Source organism: Phodopus roborovskii, unplaced genomic scaffold (assembly GCF_943737965.1).
Source record: "Phodopus roborovskii unplaced genomic scaffold, PHOROB, whole genome shotgun sequence".
Lineage (NCBI taxonomy): Eukaryota > Metazoa > Chordata > Mammalia > Rodentia > Cricetidae > Phodopus > Phodopus roborovskii.
The window spans coordinates 25526-42448 of record NW_026125132.1 but is presented as its reverse complement, the minus strand read 5'-3'; the positions used below and the strand labels follow the sequence as shown (position 1 = coordinate 42448).

Genomic DNA, 16923 nt, shown 5'->3' with positions numbered 1-16923 from the left:
TAAATGAAAAGCCAGGAGTATACTCTTTACAGCCCAAATACAGGAAGATGAAAATGCCAATGCATTTAAAAGTGTGCTTAAAGCTGGGTGTGATGGTGCATGTCTTTAATCCCAGCACTTGAAGGCAAAGGTGGGTGGATCTCTGAGCTCAAGGCTAGCCTGGTCTACAGAGTGAGTTCCAGGACAGCCAGAGCCATATAGTAAGACCCTACCATGGAAAATAAAAAAAGATGAACCATAACTCACTGAAGGAGGCACACTTCCTATAATAAGTATGCACATGCTTATCACACAAATATATTTGTACATATATATACATATATATATATGCATATATATTATGCATGGTCACCCCTTAAATAAATTAGAATACATTTTAAAAATTATATCCAAATCTGGAGGTTTTAGTAAAACTGATATTCTCATACTGTGCTAAAGCACCACCAATTGAGGTTTTTAAAAGTTTAATAAACTTGTATTTATTAATTGTTTTTAGTGTGGGAGGGGCATATGCTCCATAGAATGCAAATAGGGATCAGAGGATAACTTTTGGGAGTTGGTTTTCTCCTCCCACCAGGTGGCTGGGAATGAATGAAACTCAGGTCTGCAGATATGGTGGCAGACACTTTCCCTGCTGACCATCTCAAACACCCCCACCAGGGGACTTTTACAAACTCTTCTGGGCACCATAGCTGTGGTGACCTGCACAGACCCACATCAACAGACCCAGTCTACATTTCAAAGGGAAGCAGTCATTGAATTCTGTGGGTCACAAAAATTGGAGAGGGGACATTAAGGTAGAAGGGGGATTGCTGGGGGTCACAAGAGAATGGGAAGGAGCTCTAGTGGCTGTGGTCACGATACATTATGCACATGTGTGAAAACATCAGAGAATAAATGAAAGATGTTCTTAAGGATGATAAATCCTTCTGGAAACCTCTTTGTGTGTGTGTGTGTGTGTGTGTGTGTGTGTGTGTGTGTGTGTGTGTGTGTATTATAAAGTATCATCACTGATTTCACTTCCAACAACAGTCCTAAGAATTTCATCCAAGGAAGCAATTTTCAAAGGAAAAAGACATAGAATCCATAATGTTGACTGTGAATGCTTTGAAGAGCCCCTCTGTTTGCATTTTGTCATGTCAGTGCATTTAATCCTTGTCTTTACACTCTGGGAGAGGTATGACTTTTCTCCCATAGAGAAACTAATGAAGAGGCAAAAACGGCTTGTGTGATCAGCATTGGGTTGGACAGTCATTAAAGGTTTTCTAGTTAATCTAGAAAACTTTCAAGGAGGTAAGAACTCACTAGAATGCTGGCACACAGTGCATTTAAGAGAGCCATAGACCATGATGAGAGCCTTAAAGTATAGCCTGAAAGATATCTGAAGTGGGCAAGTGATTGTTGGCTTGTGGGGAACAGTAGGGACTGAGGTAATGGCTCTCACTCCTACAAAGCCAATTTCCTATTCTATATTCTGGATTTCATACTGCCCTTTTATCATCCGATGGGCTCTAGTAGGCCTGAGCATGGCAAACATGGCTCTGGCAGGCCTTGCCCTACCCCCATAACCTTACTAAACAATTAGGTTATATTCCTAACCTAGGCATCAAGGTCCATTCCCTTATTGGCCACTTCCTCCTACTGAGGCTGACTACAAAGGATGGGCTATCAAAGTATGGAAGTCCAGCAATCAGAATCCCCCTTTTGGGTCACCTAATTAGCATGACCAATTAAAATTAAACTCCTTGCAAAAGTGGGAAATACATTTGAACACATAGACACAGAAGACCAATTCCTAAATAGAACACCAGTAGCACAGACTGAGATCAACAATTAAATGGGACCTCCTGAAACTAAAAAGCTTCTGTAAGGCAAAGAACATGGTCAGCAAGAAAAAAAAACAGCTCCCTATGGAATGGGGAAAGATCTTCATTAACCCCACATCTGACAGAGGGCTGATCTCCAAAATACACAAAGAACTCAAGAGACTAGACATCAAACTACCAAATAATCCAATTTAAAAATGGGTACAGCCTTTCTGCTGGGAACTGGCTACTTGCTATCAAAATGAGCAAGTTCATGAAACCAGGAAAGTGGTGCTAGTCCTGGCTGGATGCTACTCCAGAAGCAAAGCCATCATTGTAAAGAACATTGACGATGGCACCTCAGAGCGCCCTTACAGCCATGCCCTGGTGGCTGGAATTGACCGCTATCCTCGAAAAGTGACAGCTGCCATAGGCAAGAAGAAAATCGCCATGTGATCAAAGATCAAGTCTTTTGTGAAAGTTTATAACTACAACCACCTCATGCCCACAAGGTACTCTGTGGACATCCCCTTGAACAAAACTGTTGTCAACAAGGATGTCTTTAGAGACCCAGCTCTGAAACGCAAGGTGAGGAGGAAAGCCAAGGTCAAGTTTGAGGAATGATACAAGACGGAAGAACAAATGGTTTTTCCAGAAGCTTCGCTTTAGGTATATTTTTGTTTCCATCATTAAAAGTTAAAAAAAACAGGAAAAATAAATAAAAATAGGTTACAGATCTAAATAGATAATTCTCAACAGAACAATCTCAAATGGTGGAAAGACACTTAGGGAAATGGTCCACATCCTTAGTCATCAGGGAAATGCAAATCAAAACCACTCTGAGATGCCATCTTACACCAATCAAAATGGCTAATATCAAAAACACTGATGATAGCTTATGCTAGAGAGGATGTGGAGAAAGGTGAACACTCATCCATTGCGGGTGGGAGTGCAAACTTGTACAGCCACTGAGGAAATCAATATGGCAATTTCTCAGAAAACTAGGGATCAACCTACTTCAATACCACTGTTGGGCATATACCCAAAGGAAACACATTCACATCATAAGGACATTTGCTCAGTTATATTCATAGCAACATTATTTGTAATAGCCAGATGTTGGAAATAGCCTAGATGCCCCTCAACTGAAGAACGGATAAAGAAAATGTGGTATATTTACACAATGGAGTACTACTCAGCAGTGAGAAACAATGACATCCTACAATGTGCAGACAAATGGACAGAACTAGAAAAAAAAAACCCTAAGTGTGATAACCCAAGACCAGAAAGACAAATATAGTATGTATTCACTCATAAATGGAGTGGATACCAGACATAAAGCAAAGGATACCCAGCCTCCAATCTAAACCCCAGAGAAGCTTGTACCCTCTTCCAGAAACATATGGAAGCAGGCAGATGCAGAAATACACAACTAACCATTGGGCCAAGCTCCTGGAGTACAATCAAAGTGAGGGAAGAGCGATAATATGAAAAAGGAGACAAGACCATGATGGGGGAAACCCACAGAAACGGCTGACTGGTGCTAGTGAGAGATCACTGACTCAGGTCTGACAAATGGGGAACCTGCATAAGACCAGACTGAACTCCCTTAATATAGATGACAATGGTGTGACTGGGACAATATATGAGGTCACTGGCAGTGGGTCCAAGACCTAACACTAATGTACAAACTGACTTAGTGGAGCCCATCCTATATGGAGAGATACCTTGTCCAGCCTAGACACAGCGGTGTGGGGGTGGTCTTGCCTCAACAAGATGATGGGACAGACTTAGTAGACTTCCTAGGGGAGGCCTTACCCTCTCCATGGAGCAGATGGTGAGAGGGGAGAGTGGTGTAGTGGGAGGAGAGGAGGGAGGGGAACTGGGATTGGAATGTAAAAAAATTAAACACCTCATCCTAACACAGGATTTTCCCTTTTTTCCCCTTTATAAACTGTCATTAGCCTTTGGGTCACATCCAGAGACAATCCTTTGTCCCTCCAGAGCAAATATCCCCTCACCCTCTCTCTTGTTCTTTTACCAACCCCCCTTGTCCTCGGTCTCCTGTCTCTGTCTCTTATTCCCTGCCCTCTGTCTTTGAGCTGAGAACTTGGTCTTGGAGTGTCTCCAACCCTTTCACTATCCAAAAAATGGTGCTTATACATAATATAATTTATTTACATATGTGTTAGCTCAATCTGATGGGCTGGACTAACTTAAATAAAAGAAATCTTTTCAGCAACTCATAATAAAAAAACTATATGACACAAATCACCCTAGGGCACCACCTCCTATGAGGCTTGGTCCTGGAAACCTGCCTGGGCTGACCCGGAAATGAAGAAACAACAGACACATGAAGAGAAAATCTGGGATCAGGTGGGGTATGCTCATGATGAGGTAGGGCACCTACGAAGCACCCAGAAACTCAGTGTGTTTATTATGTAGCAGGAGGAAGGGGGTTAGCTAGTCTTGATGGGAAGTCTCTGTAGGCAGCCAGCTCAGGCTGTAAACATCCTGGAGAAGGATGCTGCAATAGATGCTTCCTACACACTCAACATTTGTACTGAACCTAGGGGAGGAAGGCTTTGTTATTTCCCCTGCCCTGGCCCAAGGAATGCCTTGCTTTTTCCATATCTAAGGCAGTAGGATCCCTGGCATGGTTGTGTTCATGTCACTTTCAAATAGGACTTCATCTGTTCCCCACACAAGGGAAATAAACTCACCCCCTGATTTTGAAAATATCTTCTATCGAGCAATCCTGATGCCACAAAGGACCAATGGCCACAGAGAAAAGCAGCCATCCTTGCATTAGAAATAGGAAGACATGAGCTGAGAGGACCTTAAAGCTGGATGCAGTGTGAAGATGTGTACATTCACTGGAGCTCTGAGGTGGGCTGAAAGGAGCCAAAAGACGGGACAGTGATAGCTGTCCCCAGGGACAAGAAGACAAACCACTGGAACGTGCAGTTTACACCACAAAAAAGCCTGACATCTGCCCTGTCCTGATACAAGGCCCATCTCAAGGGTATCCCATAGGAAAATGTTCTCTCCCTGCCCACATACATGGCTTTCAATTAGGTATGAGGATAGAGACCAAGACGCAACTGAAGATGACTCTAAAAGCTATGTACTAGAAGTATTGTTCCCTGGGAAGAGTCTATTGAGGGATGTGAAGAAAGCTCACATCTGTGACCTTACTCTGGACTAGTAATGGTGGCTCTCTCCAGAGTCAACATCTATAGGTCTTGGAAGCCAGACACCTGTAAGTCAAGTGCTAGGCCTGTTGCTTACCACCTGTGTACAGGCTTTAGGTGAGCCATTTTGTGTCTCTAATGTTTGTTGTCTAGAAAACAAATTAGAAATATTTGTAGCAGCATCTATTCTTGTCAGTGTATTTGTGTTAGTGGCCACACCCCTTTGGGCATGGCTTTAGGTGTGGATGGGACCCAAAAAAGGAAAGCATGAGGCATGTTCTCTCTCGAAGTCTCACTCTCTTAGGTCATGAAACGGATTGGAAGGGCAGAGAAAAGGTTGTGGTGGTTCTTTATTGTTTTGTTATTGTAAATTATTCCCCAATAAACATCCATGTATCATTTATCTTGGGTCTAGGGAACTCATTACACCCACACCTTCAAAATGGTACCAGCAATGTGGGTTGCACGAATTTCCATGTAAAACCTGACAAAAGCTTAAACAGGGATTCTAAACAAAAGAACCAAGTCAAGCATGGCTTCTTGGTAGCAGCATTTTCTCAGGTGAGCTCTGTTTGCCAGAGACAAGCAGAGGCTTGCAGCTCCTACACTCACACCTTCAAATATTAATAACCCATTTCATGTAACTGAAAATGTGTGTTTGGAAGAGTTTGATAGGGCTATAAAATCCTAGGAAAATACTACTAGTGCTTCTCATTATTCCCCATTAAACTAATGCCCGTAGAACATGAATTCCTCAAAGGGAATAGCCTAGACTCGAGAATGATGAATGATGAATGATTGAGATCTATTGCAAGTTTCCAATGCAGCCTTGTAAGTTAAGATGTCTTATGGGCAGTGACAGCTGATATCTCCTCACTTGATCAGTTGTTCTCATGCCTTTTGGGGGGTTTTTAAAGGAGAATAAATCAACAGAAATTGCTGAATAGCTTCCTCCCAAGCTAAAGGCTTCAGTGTATTGTCAAGACTCATCTCAAGCAGCATTCGGTGCCAGCCCGGTCCTTTCTGCACTGCAGGTGCTTCTGTGACTGTCTCTTTTGTACCAACCTTCTTCAAGGAGCAGTTCTGGAGGAGGCTGTGTGTGAGAAGCACACAGCATGAGCCTTCATCAGTACAGCTGCAACCCAAACACACTCTGGACAGAGCCTCTTTGGACTTGCCAAGAGTCACTGGGCCTAGGACGTGTGACCCAAATGGGGTCAGGTAAATAACTAACTCTTAGAGCCATGAGATTAGGCTCTGCTAGTTTCTTCCCCAGGGAAGAGAGATAGACTGAGATTTGAATTCCTCGGTAATAAAAGCCTCTGGCTGCTCAGTAAAGTCTTCCTTTTCTCTGAGGAAACTGAAGCTGGTTGCCAATGGCCAATTTGGCTCCAATTTTTAATTTAAAAACCTCTGTGACACATTAGATTCTGAACAAAATATGACAAAGCTATACCCCATGCTCATATATGCCTCAGCAGACATTGTGTAAACACCCTGAGGCTCAAGCAAAGGAACAGGATGGAGAGAGAGAAGGATCTTAGAAGACTACTGAGCTGCCTTCTGGGCCATTCAGCTGCCCTAAGCAATGGATCATCAGCTAACCCATTCCCAAGCCTTATTTTCTCTCTGTGTTCCAAATGGATGACAGCTTGTGATATAGGCTCAGTTCCACAGAGAGATCATTTAAATACAGTAATTGAGTATGCCACTCCCCAACAGTTAATTGGAAGCCATAGAACAGAGGTTCTCAACCTGTGGGTCACAACCCTTATGGAGGCTGAGTGACCCTTTTACAGGGGTCACGATGGACCATTGGGAAACAGATATTTACATTATGATTCATTACAGGAGCAAAATTACATTTACGAAGTAGCAATGAAAGATTTTATAAAGGGTTACAGCATTGAGAAGGTTGGGATCTACTGACTTAGAAGCATAGTCTGAGCATCCTTCAGTTGGTCATGGAAAATTCAGAGTTCTCCTGGGGCTTGGGACTCCAGTTACACATGTAGATACAGACAGACAGAAAGATAGGTAGATAAATGCAATGTGCACACACACACACACACACACACACACACACAGAGAGAGAGAGAGAGAGAGAGAGAGAGAGAGAGAGAGAGAGATATTGCAGGGAGGGGGAAGGACAGGGTTTCTCTCACATAGCCCAGCCTGTTCTAAGACTCACTATGCAGCCAAGAGTGCCCTTGAACTTCTTATCTTCTTGCCTCTACCTCCTGAGTTCCAGGATTCCAGGATCACAGACTCTACCATCACAGTGGTTTATGTACTGCTTGGAGTCAGACTCCGACTTCCTACGTGGTAGACAAGCACCCTATCAACAAAGTCACATCCCCAGCCCTTGGTCATAGACTTTCAAGATCTGCTGAGTTTAAATGTTTCCTCCATGGTTAGCCTCCCCATCAATGTCTTCATCTTTTCCATCTCTGTATCCACTGCAAAGGATTCATCCAGGTTAGAACATTGTTTTTTCTTGACTCCTTACATGTCTCTTGTCAATTATCCTACAGCTAATGCCAAAAGCACCTGCCCCTTTTGACCTGATGATGTTTGCCTCTCCTCTCCTTTCCTCTCTTCTTCTCTCTTCTGTCCCACCCTCATACATTGCCCCCAACCCCACAAATGTGTAAATGTCACAGTGCTTTAGTGGAGCTTGATTTATCACCGTGATGACATTACTACAATATAAATCCTAGCAAAAGAATAAAGGTGGATTATAACATTCCCAAATTTGAGGAAAAATAAAACTCCAAGACCTGCTTTTAATCTAGTGGGAAGAGCAGAATGTCTATGCATGGATCTCCAGTCCTCTTCAAAACATGATACCCTGTAAGATCTGAGGCAAGTACAGGGTTCGAATCCTGTTCCTGGTATTTACCAGCCACATGGCCTTGGTCACCAGTCCCTGTACGCCTCAACTTTAGCCTGTGAATAACACTGAGGACTAGTATTCAGCCATAGTTGTCTTGAAGGTTGAAGAGGGTCATGTATGTGAAGCTCCTACTGCACTCTCTGGTACGTAATGGACACCATTCTTGTTGTTTTAACAAGAGGCTTGTTTCTCTGAGCAAGAATAAAAGGTAGAATAAAAAAGGTGTGTATATATGAGCTGTGTTAAATACAGTGACCCCACATAGTAAAAGAACAAACCATCGTATTGTAGCCAAAGCTGGCTGGAAGCTGATGCTGAAAAGCTGTGGCCTCTGTGGGCAGAGCTGCTGACCTACAGGGGACTCCACTTAAGAAGGGGTGACAGGTGAGCTGGTTATGCAAACAAACACATAAAAATGCCCTTGACAATGCTCTGACAGAATTGGGATTGTCTGTGGAGGTGTGTACACTAGCACCTGTGTCAGGAAGACAATGGCATGCTGTCTCTGGGGCATATGTGCAACTGTCTCTGCCACAGCACCAATGTGTTCCCCGAGTTCTTCTATTGTGCAGATAGCAGTGAGTGTGTCAGAAGTGCATGAGGCTCTGAGTCACATGAGGTCTGAGGTACTCAGGGATACCCTCACATCCTCACGTTTGTCTGATGAGGAAGCTCGGTGAAGCTGGCAATGCACAGAGGGAGTAAGCCCCAAGAGGCACAGCCAGGGATGAGCCACCTGAACAAAGACTTCCTGATTGTGACTCCTCACTACCAAGGACTCCAGTGAGTCACACTGCATCACTTGTGCACCTCTGCACAGTCTGCAACCAGATCGCAGTCTCCACCCACAACCCAAGATGCCACACCCAAGGCTCTTGTAAATCCTCGTCCACTGCTGCCATCTAGAGTGAGTTTTCCCTGTGCTTTGGTCTCTTCTCCCGTGTCCATCTCCATAACAAGATTACACGCAATACCATATATTCAGTTCACCAACTGGCAGAACTATGCATTTCCCTATACGCTCATGAGACCCATCTGCTTCTTGTTTATAACCACATTCTGGTGCTTGTTCTTAGCGAGGTTATTAGAGAAATGCTCAAACTTCCAGGGGTGGGGGTGTAAAATATTTCTCTAGGGACTACTGATTAGTTGCAGAAGTCTGCTTTGACATTTGATTCTTTCCAAGGCACTGATGAGAAGGGGACTAACTACACATCATCCATAACACTGCAGAGCTACTGACTCAAATTTGATGGCCGAGACCTATGCACTCAAGTTCAGGGGTAACCACACTTTCACTTTCTCCTGAACACTCCCATTTTTATGGCTTTACAGCCTGGTGTCAGCAGCTTGCAATAAAATAGCCATTCATTCTTCCAACTGTAATTACCAGCAAGGATTCATCGAACTGGAAACAACCATGAACTTGATTCCTATTCTGTAGACTGGTCACAGAAGTGATGAAATGGACCCCTGACAAACAGTAACCATCCAGGTTGACTTCCTGTACAATTACAGCAGCTGTCTAGTGGTTCCAGTTCAAGGACAGAGTAATTGGAAATAATCAGAGCTGGTTTCTTTTGTTTTTGGTTTTGGTTTTTTGTTTTTGTTTTTTGTTTTTTTTTGTTTTTGTTTTGGTTTTTGTTTTTTCTAGACAGGGACAGTGAAATGCCTTCCTGTCTTAGAGTGGCAGCATTTTTTCAGTTGAATCATTGTGCCATGCTACATAAAGTTACGTCACTCCCTTTGCTATCATTTCAGGTTTTTAAGGAATCCGCAGATAGCCCATATGCTGGTAGTTTTCACTCTACATAGAGTAGCAGAGTGGTTTAAATAGCAAACCTAGGTTTAATTTTGGGACGTTACCAAATGTAGGTTGTTTCACATACATTTGGTTTGGTTTGGTTTGGCTTGGCTTGGTTCCTGACATCCCTGAAGGTCAAGGCTCATCTGTGAAATGGTAACTATGGGAGAGTTCTCAAGAGGCTGAAGATAATAAAGCTTTGGTTTTCGGTACATTAGTCAGCCGGTGATAACAGCTGCTGTTATCATTAATATCATTACCACCCATAGAGTCATTACCATTATAAGATCCTTCATTTCAAGTAGTTTGGGTAAACTAGCTCATAGTTTTCTATCCAAGGCTAGAAAATAAGCTAGATTTTAACTTTGAATATCTGATTTCAAATCAGAGCTGTATGAAGGAGGGCACTCCTTCATGGTTACCTCCTACCACATACAGGAAGTTACAGCAATGCAAACTTTCTGTCTCTTGTCTGAGGAATGTCTCATTGCCCTCGGCCTTGGTCTAGCCTCTTTTTATAACTATCACTTTCTAGAAATGAGGTGAGAGTAGGAAATCAAGTCAAGAGAATTCTGCATTGCACTTCTCATCTTCCTATCCCATAACCCCAATAATAAAAATAAACAAACAAAGGCCCTTGGAGTTGCCTACTCAATAGGTAAGTGAAGAAACCTGGTTGCACAGGCCAGAAACATGGCTCAGCAGTTAAGAGTGTGTGTGCTTTTGCAGAAGACTTGAGCTTAGCTCCCAGCAGCCACAATGGCAGCTCACAGCTACTTTAACTCCAGCTCTGGGGGTCTGATGCCCTCTTCTGGCCTAAGCACCTGCACTCATGCCCACACACAGACACACAGACACACAAAAGAAAGAACAAGAAAGGTGGTTACAGAGCCCGTAAGACCTTAGACCCTAGGATCAATGGGAGGTCAACAATAAATGGTGCCGGCCACAAGCTATGAATTTGTGCACAGTTAAGGAGAGATTCGAACTGGTCAACTCTAATCTATGTCTCCAGGCTGGTGACTCATCCTGCTGGCTTTTGCTAGCCTCAACTGCTATGTCACTGAGATTTAAAATGAAATGCAAAGACTTTCTGAAATTAGGTAACATCTTCTAGGGAAAAAAAATACAATGATTTGGACATAGTATCTTTCTTAAACTTGAAGCAATATTTAAACAGTGTGTAATATATTTAAGTCAGAAAGGACACCTCTCCGTGTGTGCACACACACTCATACGAACTCCCTTGTGATGCAAAACACACACAAGAAAGCTATCTTTATGTGAGTATTTCTTTGGAATAGTGCACAGAACTCTGCACCTAGTAGTTTCAGAGTTGTCTAGGTTAATAATACATACTATACGTTAATAACTGGGTCTTAGTGTCCCTCATTTGCCAGCACAATAGCATTTAGGTCCTCTCTATCCAGTACCCTAACTGTCCACCTTACCTTACCACCCCTCATAATTCGGGTCTTCCTGGCTCCTCTTCCGAGGGCAGGAAAACCTGAGTGCCCCCTGGTGGTGAATTACCAGCAGTCACACTCTCAGACCTTTTGTGCTTCCCTTGTCAACCCAATCTCAAGTATTAAATGGAAAGATATCATGGGTAGCAATGTGTAAGTTCCGTGAGGCTAATAAGCTTAAAAGTCAGGCTGTGAGTTCAAGGCCAGCCTGGTCTACAGAGTGAGTTCCAAGACAGCCAGGACTATTACATGGAGAAAACTTGTCTCAAAAACCCAAACAAATAAACAAACAAAAAACAAACGTTACAAGTCTTCAGTCTGTGTTTCAGAATCACAGCTTTCTCTAATTGGTTTATCCTTGGCAGGTTTATCCCATATCCTGCTCCAACCCCCTGTACCTCCTCCCAACTATCCTTCCACCCCCATTTTCTCAGGAAGCCTTTGCCACAGCCTTCCTGCCAAGATGCCCCTTGGTTCTGCCCTGTAGGTATAAGAGAGGGAGTGGGGTCATGGGTCAGGGAGGTTGTCCCAGATAAATCTCAAGAACTCAGTGATACTCACCGTAAGTTTGGTCCAATTACTAAGATTTTTAACAATTCTTGCTTGGTGCTGTTTCTGGGCTGCTGGGCCCTCCTTCTGCCTCAGCAATTACTAAGTAAGAAAATGCCCTTTAGGCTCACCCACAGCCTCATCTTATGGAGGCACTTTTCAGTTGAGGATCCTTCTCTCTGATGACTCTTGCTTGTGTTAAGTTGACATAAAACTAGCCATCACAAAGTCTACCTAACACATGATAATTGATGGGAAGTATTTGGGGCAAGAGGAGGGTTAAACATTGAATTGTGCCCCTCACTCAACCCCCTCAATTTCCTATACTGAAGTTCCAGTTCCCAGAGTGGCTGTATTTGGAGGTAGTAGAACTTTCGGGGAGGGGGGTGGTAATCAAGGCTAGCCAGTCCACTAAGGTCAGGGCAGGGCAGTCTGGGGACTGGCATTCTTATGCAGAGGTGAAGAGTCACATTTTCCCTGTGGGCTGATAGTGAGGCCAGGTGAGCCCATCTCAAAAGGTGGCTGAATGCAATGCAATTAAGTCCTCACCAGAAACAAACTCAAGAACAGTTTGGTCTTGGACCTCTAGCCTGCAGAGGTATAACAAAACTAATGCCTATTGTTTAATTGTGACCCCATGTACCAGGCTTTTTCTTTTGGGCCTCCAACCAGCTCCCAAATCATGACATGGAGACTTGTTATTAGTTCTGAATGTTCAATCTTAGTTTAATCTACTTCTCTTTATCTACGTTTTGCCTTGGGACCTTTTACCTTTCTTTTTTTGTCTTTCTGTACATCTTACTTTATTGCTGTCGCTATGTCTGGCTGGCTAACTGCTGCCTGGCTTCTGACCCCAGGCATGCTCCCCTCTTTGTCCTCATTCTCTCTGCTCTTCTCTCATTCTTTTTGAGCCTAAGTTTCTCCTATTTATTTTCTCTGTTTTTATTAGAACAATCAGGTGTCTTAGGCAGGCAAGGTGAAAGCAAGGCAGCATATCTTTTCACAATTAAACAAAGGCAGCAGAAACAAATGTAACACATCATTACGTCATAACAAAGGCAGCAGAAACAAATGTAACACACCTTTGCTTAGTTAAAATAATATTTCACAACAAACCCATGTCTTTTTCTTGGGCCTTATAACCATGTAAGAGTTGAGAAAAAAATGAGCAGTAAAAGATTTCTAAGCAGCCATGAACAAATACTAATTCAAAATCAAGCATGTAATGAATCCCGGGTGTCTGTGGCTATGTCACACATGTTGCATCACATGATTTCTCTACAGCCTTGGTTCTGAAGCCACAACATGCTCACTCTGCATTGCTTCTGCCTTCATACCATGCTGTGCCAACAGGTCCTGCCTGAGTCGCCTAGTTTACATCTGAAGCTATTGTGGTTTATAAACTGCACTGTTCTTAATGCACACAAACAGTCGTCCACTTCTGTGAAAGCAGTATGGTTTAATGATGGAGAACAAAGACAGTATTTCCTTACTATCATTTCCAGCAATTACCAAATTAGCATCTTTGGATTGGAGTGTGTTAGGAGGCTTGCTTTTTAAAGATGGCTGTTTGAAGTCCTCCTGGCTTGAGTTTCATTTAATAGAAAATGTATTGGGGGAGGAGGGTTGGAGAGGTAACCCTGGTCAGGAGCACTTGCTGCTCTTGTAGAGTTTATTTCCAAGCACCCACATGGCAGTTCACAATCATCTGTCACTCTAGTTCCAGAGGATCTGACACTCTCTTCTGGCCTTTGTGGGCACTAGACATGCATGCGGTGTGCTTTCATACATGTAGATAAACATATATATATATATATATATATACATACATATATATATATATGCAGATTTTAAAATGAATTTTGTGTTAGGTTTAAGACAGAATTTCCAACAATTTTTTAAATGAACCTAAACTTCCATCTGCCATGTTGTGCTTTGTATATATGTGGAACAGTGTGGTCAGTGTTGACAATTACAAAATCAAGATATCAGTCAATTCTTTTAAAAAAGGTGGATGATGAGCTATGTCCTACAATATCAAATATTGATTTAAGTTTTAATTCTTAATGTAAAAACAGAGGCATCCGTCTCATTAGGATCTAAATCTGTATTCATCTTTAAAAAGGCAAAGCTGTATGTATAATAAATAATTGCTCTAAAATAGATGTGATTTATTTTAGTGGATATTTGATGAGTACAGCCACTGTCCAGACTCATCGATGTGGGGGTGTCTCAGCAAAGGGGGTTGCAGGTAGAAAGATGTCCTAAAGCCCTGGTTTGATACCCTAGGTCTGGGTTTGCTTTGGAAGCTCTTGAAAATCAACAGAAAGGGAAGCTTTTAGTGAAATACCTGCAACCAGCTGTGTGCTGTGTCTGAGTGTGGCCCTACACATGTGCTGGAAACTTCATCCTAAAATTCATATGTGAATCATATTTGGAAGTATCCCTTTAAGAGGTGATTAGGGTTAGAGGAGAGTATGGAGACATTAGGAATTTTCTAAGGTAAGGGGAGAGGAGGGCAGTAAGGAGCAGGAAGATTGAGTTGTGGGGGGAGAATAGAGGAGAACAAGAAAAGAGATACCATAATAGAGGGAGCATTTATAGGTTTGAAGAGAAATCTGGCACTAGGAAAATGTCCAGAGACCTACAAGGATGACCCCAAATAACAATCTAAGCAACAGTGGAGAAGCTACCATAAATGTCCTTCCCTGATAATGAGATTGATGACTAGCTTACATGCTATCCTAGAGCCTTCATCCAGTAGCTGATGGAAGCAGAAGCAGACACCCACAGCTGAACACTGGGCCAAACTCCTAGAATCCAGTTGCAGAGAGAGGAGTGATGAGCAAAGGGGTCAAGACCAGGCTAGAGAAACCCACAGAAACAGCTGACCTGAACAAGGGGAAGCTCATGCACCCCAGTCTGATACCTGGGAAACTAGCATAGGACCAACCCAGACCCTCCGATCATGGGTGTTAGTTAGGAGGACTGAACAGTGTATGCGGCCTCTGGTAATGCATCAGCATTTATCCCTAGTATATGAATGGACTTTGGGAGCCCATTCCACATAGAGGGATACTCTCTCAGCCTAGACACATGGGGGAGGGCCTAGGCCCTGCTCCAAATGATGTGACAGACTTTGAAGATCCCCCATGGAAGGCATCACCCTCCCTGGGGAGCAGAAAGGGGGTAGATATGGGGATGGTGGGGGACAGGGGGAGGGTGGGGAGGGAGAGGGAACTGGGATTGACATGTAAAACAAGATTGTTTCTAATTTATAATAATAATTTAAAAAAAAAAAAAAAGAACTATCTAAGGAGAGGAAGAGAAATACCCAAACTGGTACATTTGCTCAGTTGTGCCATGTGACATCCTCTTCTCAGCTAATACCCAAGAAGAGGTTCCCCAGATGTGGAGCAGATGTCAGCACTCTGCTCTTGAGCTGTCTGGTCTTCCAGACAATGAGCTGAATAAATCTACAGTCTTTATGACTTACCTAGCCTGATGAATTTATTCAGTTAGAGCAACTGAATATGAATTAAGGCTGTGTAATGGGGCTGAGGAAGTAGCTCAGTTGGTAGAGTACTTACATGTTTGAAAGCCTGGTTCAATTGCTGGCATCACAGAAACCAGGCATGACAGCACATGCCCATTCATCCCAGCACTGTGGAGTAGAGGCAAGAGGACCAGATGCTCAAGGCCATCTCCGACTATACATCAGGTTTGAGACCCGTCTTAGTGTCTTAGTTTCTTTTCTATTGCTATGTTAAAATATCACGACCAAAATAACTTACAATAGGAAGGGTTTATTTGTGGTGTATGATTCCAGAGGGATCATAGCCCATCACCATCATAGCAGGGAAATGTGGTAGCAAGCAGGCATGGCAGCTCGAACTGTTCCTTCTCCAGTGACAAACAGGAAGCAGAAAGAATGAACTGGGCATGGTTTGTGGATTCTGAAACCTCAATGCCCACTCCTGGTGTCACACTTCCTCCAGCAAGATCACACCTCCAAAGCCTTCCCAAACAGCTCCACTAATGGGACATCAAGTAGTATGAGGTTCATGGGAGACATTCAAACCAACACATTTGACTATACCACAATGTGGTTCTAAATGCCAGAGAAGGAAAGAGACCCCATGATACGCGAAGTCTTGCCCTGCCCCTGGGTGAAACACTTGCTATGGTGATGCTCTCCTCACTAATTCTCCCACCTACTGGTTTCTTTGAGCTCATAGGTACAAGTGTGGAAATTCAACTCCCTCCTTCTAGAAGAGGGAGGGAACCAGCATGGATCTCCCTGCCCCCAAGTGTCCTTTCTGAATGTCTCTGTAAAGTTTTGTACATATCCAGGAATGGGTGTTGGTGTCTCACACTGAACTGGATTTTGCACACTTTGCTGCATTTCGATCAGCAAAACTGAATGGGGTTTTACAGCAGGCTGCCTTTGAAGATGAGCCAACAAGTGTCAGGTTCTCATCATGAACCTCATCTCCCTTAAATAGCAGACATCTAACCACCTGTAAAAACATTACTAGTAACTTTTAAAAAAATAAATATTCACCACACATATGTGAGAAGGCTCAGGGTTTCCAGTGGGCCATGAAAAATCTTTGCATCTTTGATCATAGAAACTAAACACATGGGTAAGAATACAGAACAATGTGTCTGTACCATAAACCTAAAGGCACAATGCTGGATATCACAATCCCAAACAGTGAAATTATGAACATCCAAAAAATGAAATGCTGGTGGGGGGAGCAGTTTTAAACTTATTCATAATTAATTAATTAGTTAATTAATAGCACTGCTGACAATCTAAACTAGGACCTACTGCATGTAAAGCAAGCATGTACCATCGAGCTGCATTGATGACATTCATTCATTTACTTTGGGGGGTTTGTTTTATTCAGGTTCTTGTTTTTTGAGACAGAGTCTCATTGTAGCCCAGGTTGGCCTTGAACTCAACATAAACAAAAATGATCATGAACTTCTTATCTTCCTGTCTCTACCTACCAAGTGCTTGGATTACAGGTATACATTGCTACTCTTGGCTTATGAGGTGCTAGAGGTAGAACCCGGGGCTTTATACGTGTTAGACAAGCATTCTATCAACTGAGCTACATCCATAACCCTATTTACATTTCTTATTGTGTTGTTTTGTCTTTGACAGGGTGACACCATGTGGCTCTGGCTGGCCTGAAACTCA

The 16923-nt window shown here is 43.0% G+C and overlaps 1 pseudogene; it reads left to right on the top strand.

Annotated features, from left to right (window-relative positions):
* Positions 1-2067: 2067 nt before the first annotated feature.
* On the top strand, positions 2068-2429 carry LOC127226065 (60S ribosomal protein L27-like; annotated as a pseudogene).
* The last annotated feature ends 14494 nt before the right edge of the window (positions 2430-16923 follow it).